The sequence below is a fragment of the Erpetoichthys calabaricus genome, chromosome 5 (genome assembly GCF_900747795.2).
Source record: "Erpetoichthys calabaricus chromosome 5, fErpCal1.3, whole genome shotgun sequence".
Taxonomy (NCBI): domain Eukaryota; kingdom Metazoa; phylum Chordata; class Cladistia; order Polypteriformes; family Polypteridae; genus Erpetoichthys; species Erpetoichthys calabaricus.
The window spans coordinates 34,780,303-34,786,296 of NC_041398.2; positions in this window are offsets into that span (position 1 = coordinate 34,780,303).

Sequence of the window (5,994 nt, forward strand, 5' to 3'; positions counted from 1 at the left end):
TTTAGATTTGCCCTGTCACCCTTTTTATGTAATGGGATGATATTTGCCATTTTCCAGTACTTCAGAATCTCTCCAGTGTGTAGTAGTGTAGATGCAAGTAGTCAACCCCAGACTCTGCATCTTACCTCCACCTAAGTCCTTAGACTGCCTTCCATGCACGCGTGTGTGACAGAGGTTTATGGTGTAATTCAAGCCATTAGTGACTAACACTATACCAATGAGAAATGACATGAAAACTACAGTTACGTCCATAAATATTTGGACAGAGACAACTTTTTTCTAATTTTTTTTTTCTAATTTTGGTTCTGTACATTACCACAATGAATTTTAAATGAAAATGAAACAACTCAGATGCAGTTGAAGTGCAGACTTTCAGCTTTAATTTAGTGGGGTGAACAAAACGATTGCATAAAAATTTGAGGCAACTAAAGCATTTTTTTAACACAATCCCTTCATTTCAGGGGCTCAAAAGTAATTGGACAAATTAAATAACTGGAAATAAAATGTTCATTTCTAATACTCTGAAAACCCTTTGCTGGCAATGACAGCCCGAAGTCTTGAACTCATGGACATCACCAGATGCTGGGTTTCCTCCTTTTTAATGCTCTGCCAGGCCTTTACTGCAGCGGCTTTCAGTTGCTGTTTGTTTGTGGGCCTTTCTGTCTGAAGTTTAGTCTTCAACAAGTGAAATGCATGCTCAGTTGGGTTAAGATCAGGTGACTGACTTGGCCATTCAAGAATTTTCCACTTTTTTGCTTTAATAAACTCCTGGGTTACTTTGGCTGTATGTTTTGGGTCAATGTCCATCTGTATCATGAAGCACCGGCCAATCAATTTTACTGCATTTAGCTGGATTTGAGCAGACAGTATGTCTCTGAACACCTCAGAATTCATTCGGCTGCTTCTGTCCTGTGTCACATCATCAATAAACACTAGTGTCCCAGTGCCACTGGCAGCCATGCACGCCCAAGCCATCACACTGCCTCCACCGTGTTTTACAGATGATGTGGTATGCTTTGGATAATGAGCTGTTCCACGCCTTCTCCATACCTTTTTCTTTCATTCTGGTAGAGGTTGATCTTGGTTTCATCAGTACAAAGAATGTTTTTCCAGAACTGTGCTGGCTTTTTTAGATGTTCTTTAGCAAAGTCCAATCTAGCCTTTCTATTCTTGAGGCTTATGAGTGGCTTGCACCTTGCAGTGCACCCTCTGTTTTTACTTTCATGCAGTCTTCTCTTTATGGTAGACTTGGATATCGATATGCCTACCCCCTGGAGAGTGTTGTTCACTTGGTTGGCTGTTGTGAAGGAGTTTCTCTTCACCATGGAAATGATTCTGTGATCATCCACCACTGTTGTCTTCCGTGGACGTCCAGGTCTTTTTGCGTTGCTGAGTTCACCAGTGCTTGCTTTCTTTCTCAGGATGTACCAAACTGTAGATTTTGACACTCGTAATATTGGAGCAATTTCTCGGATGGGTTTTTTCTGTTTTCGCAGCTTAAGGATGGCTTCTTTTACCTGCATGGAGAGCTCCTTTGACCGCATGTTGTCTGTTCACAGCAAAATCTTCCACATGCAAGCACCACACCTCAAATCAACTCCAGGCCTTTTATCTGTTTAATTGATAATAACATAACAACAGACTTGCACACACCTGCCCATGAAATAGCCTTTGAGTCAATTGTCCAATTACTTTTGAGCCCCTGAAATGAAGGGATTGTGTTAAAAAAATGCTTTAGTTGCCTCACGTTTTTATGCAATCGTTTTGTTCACCCCACTGAATTAAAGCTGAAAGTCTGCACTTCAACTGCATCTGAGTTGTTTCATTTAAAATTCATTGTGTTAATGTACAGAACCAAAATTAGAAAAAGTTGTCTCTGTCCAAATATTTATGGACCTAACTGTATTCTTGGGAAAAAATCTTGCGCTACTTGTCTCACATAATTCACATATCAGTTATCCAGCTGTATGCTCAAAATGTCGGCACGGTGGTGCAGTGGTAGCGCTGCTGCCTCGCAGTAAGGAGACCTGGGTTTGCTTCCCGAGTCCTCCCTGTGTGGAGTTTGCATGTTCTCCCCGTGTCTGCGTGGGTTTCCTCCGGGTGCTCCGGTTTCCTCCCACAGTCCAAAGACATGCAGGTTAGGTGCATTGGCGATTCTAAATTGTCCCAAGTGTGTGCTTGGTGTGTGGGTGTGTGGGTGTGTGTGTGTGTGCCCTGTGGTGGGCTGGCGCCCTGCCCGGGGTTTGTTTCCTGCCTTGCGCCTTGTGTTGACTGGGATTGGCTCCAGAAGACCCCCGTGACCCTGTAGTTAGGATATAGCAGGTTGGATGCTGGATGGTTGGATGCTCAAAATGTGCAAAAGAAGCATTAGGTTTTTTTTTTTTTTCAAAAATATTGTTAAATAGATAGTGGACATGTGGATTATACGAAAGGAGTAACAGGAGATTTTTTTTTTTTTTATATTGTTTGCCATTGTACACAATTGACCACTATTTGCTTATATTATCAACTGGTCTAGACAGGCACTCACTGATGGAGCCTCTTAGGTTCTTTATGCAGGGGATCCTCGGGTTACAACGTCTCAACATACGACGTTTCGAGTTTACAACGCTCACTCCCATAAAAACTTAAAAAAATTGAGATGTGAGAAGGAATAAAGGTAAGGATATTTTTTTACACTAATTTTTTGTGTTACTATAGTACAGTGTACAGTACAGTATATTTATGTCCTTTTCCTTTTTCTGTGGCTTAGTTGTGTTTTTATGTTCTTGATTATGATTTTGCCAATGTGTTAGGAATAGGTAACTGACTTAGACTAGGGTGAGTTTCGACTTACATTAAAATTCGGGTTACAATCATTGTTGTAGGAACAGAACAGTGTCATAACCCAAGGACCCCCTGTAATTTTAATTTTCTAGGTCTGACTAGGATGTATATGGTTTGGTTGTCACCCTATGCTGCTTTCTTTATTTTTCTACATACTGTTGTTAAAAACCTGAGAAAACAGTGGCATATTTAGTTACATTTAAATAGTGATTTCACTAAGTGGTCACAGCATAATCCTGCATTTCATGTTAAATTGGCTATCTAGAATAAATAAGACTTTTCACGATTCTCCAAATCTAAATTCCTAAGCCTTAGATATTAATAAGCAAAACACAATAAATGCAACAATGTTTTCCCTTTTTTGTGTATGCATTGGTTAATATTTTATCTTTTCAATAATTGTATTGATTTAATAAATTATGTAGAAAACAATTAATTGCAAGTGTGTCAGACTTTTGTCTTATAGCCAATATTGTGTTATTATCTACTTTATGTTAGTTTTCTTTAATTAACACTTCATATATTTTGTTACTAAATGTGTTTAGCTGTTTCTTAAATATTTTGTTTACTAATTACTTTATATTACTTTATATCTGTTTTACATGTCTGTGATGGTGCCTTGCTCTTTTTATGTTTAACCTAGGGGATATGTTGTCCTGACTCAGTGGAGGAACTGCCCCAGGACTATTTAAGTGAAAGTGCTGCGCCTGAAAGTGCTGCTTGTTCATTGTTATTGTTGAAGTTTCTTTGTATTTGTTCTGTTTTTTAGATTTGTATTATTTTGGGTAGATTATTTTGTTTATGAATTTTCTGGCTCTGATTAACGCATTGTTTTTTGGAAATCTGGACTTAGTTTTGTTAGCCTTGTGGGTTTGCTTTTTGTCAACACACCTTTTGAAACCAAGTACTTAGTTTGTTTTTTTCTTTTAAAAGTTTAATTTTTTGTAATAAATCCTTGCTTATGTAAAGATCCATTATTCTAGTTTTGTAGACCTATGGTCTTAATTATACTATTTCTCGCTCTCTTTTTGGGTAATGGGTCTGTTCAATGCCATAAGCTTGCATCTTTGGGTAGGGGCTAGACTAACTTGATAATTAAGGCCTACATTGGTTCAGTCCTGTGTGGGAAAACATATCTCACTTGCCTTTTTGTGGCCTCACATCATTTTGAGTTTTGTGAGTAGGCAGCAATCACAACACAGATAATGCTACATCTTACTCATGTAGGAAAGGTGCTGTATGATCACTCAGTTAATAGTTCTCAGTTTTGCCTTTGGCAATGCTAGTAATTAGTTAAAATAATTAACAAGATGGCCAACCAAGAGACGCTAAATTAATATAGTTTGAGTGAGAGATCTGTGTTTCACTTTCCACCCAGGACACCAGAAATATGAAGCGATCTGTGCAATTTATGATTAAGGTTCATAAATTGGAAAAAGTCTACGCTAAACAACTTTTTATTTTGTGATTCAGCATGGCAAAATATTTGTTTTCAACAAATAATCCAAACACACTTGGTGCAATAAACCAAATAATAGTATTTATTAATAACATAAGGATAGTATATGGATATATACAAGAATATATATAGTTTTATATATGTATAGATGGGACAATAGCAAACAACACAAAACATAAAATTACAACAGCTTAGTTTCCTTTAGAAAAAGGTGCATGACTTCTGATCTTTCGATTCTTGTGGACTAATCTGCATTGGCTTATTCCCCCACAAGCAGTCTGTGTGTGTGAGATGCTGCTCTGCAGTTTCATACTGGAACAGGTAGAACTTGTCTTTCACAAGGTTATTTATTACCTTTCAGTTACAGTTACTCCAATATCATAGTACATAAGCCCACTTTATTCTAACTATTAAGTTATGCATAATAGCTCTCAGAATCAGAGTAGGTGTACTCTTGATTCTGGTATATGCAATGCCTTGTTCCTTTTCCTGGTCAGCGTTCTCTGGCACATGGAGGAAGTTTAAGCTCCTTCTGGTTGCAAGTGATACTGCAGTTTCTTTCTGAGGCTGAAACACTTTGTGTTGAGTCTATTGTTGCTAGCAAAATCACATTTCCTGGGAAACTGGTAATTAGTCAGCTACAATAACTTAGAATTTTAAGCAAGACAAATGAATGTCTTTACTTTTTGGTGTTTGTCTGCTCGGGTAATCACTATTGTAGCAACGTTTGGACTACTGACACCCCTCGTCCAACTTCTTTTGCAGATGGTCTTCCATTTCTCCAGTCCAGCCCCTGTTACCCTTAGGAGTAGAAGGGATTGCTTCAACGTTTGTCACTACTACACCCTGTAAACAATGGGTTCTGCTTTATGGAGCAGAATTACGGCCAGTTTGAGAGCAGTGAGCTGATAGAGAAAGCAAAGAGTAGGGGTGTGAAAGGGCTGTTTAAAGCCAGGAGTGGACGTTTTGCCATTGGTTTGTTAGGTGCACGTAAGCTCATCCATTTTGGTTGACTACTGAAGTGAAGTTACTCATCAGTGAGATAAGGTTCTTTGTCTCTAATTTAAATATTTTGATGGTGTCACATGACAATATTTTTTTCAGATTAGGCAGAGATGCTGCATTCCAAAGACACTAGTGTGTTATAAAGCTTCAGCATAACCTCCTTGGACTTGTACTCCACACATCGTGCTATATAACCTAACATTTGGTTTACCTTCTTAATGGCTTCTGAACACTTTTGGGAAGTTGATATGTTAGAGTCCACTATGACTGCTAAATCCTTCTCATAAGGTGTACTCTATTTTTTTGGACTGCCCACTGTGTATTCGAACCTAACATTTTCACTCCCTGTGTGTAATACTTTACATTTACTGACATTAAAGAAAAACTGATGTTAAAATTGTCTGGTAGCAGCTTGCTAAGCCAAGGACTTGTGTTCTAGCCATAACATAAAGGATAATGTCAATCTGTAATACATTCAAATCAAATCAATCATCTTTCAAAGTTTAATTTTTAGTTTAGTTTTAGACTTTTTAGACATCAGTTAAGTTTTAGACATCATTTTCCCACTAGTATGTGATTTAGGATTTTTTCATTTAAAATGTTTTTTTTTTTTTACTTACACCAGTACTGTGATTACTTTCTTCAACCCTACGTGTGACTAATATTGATTTTGTGATTATTTTATATCTTCAATACAGGAAAGA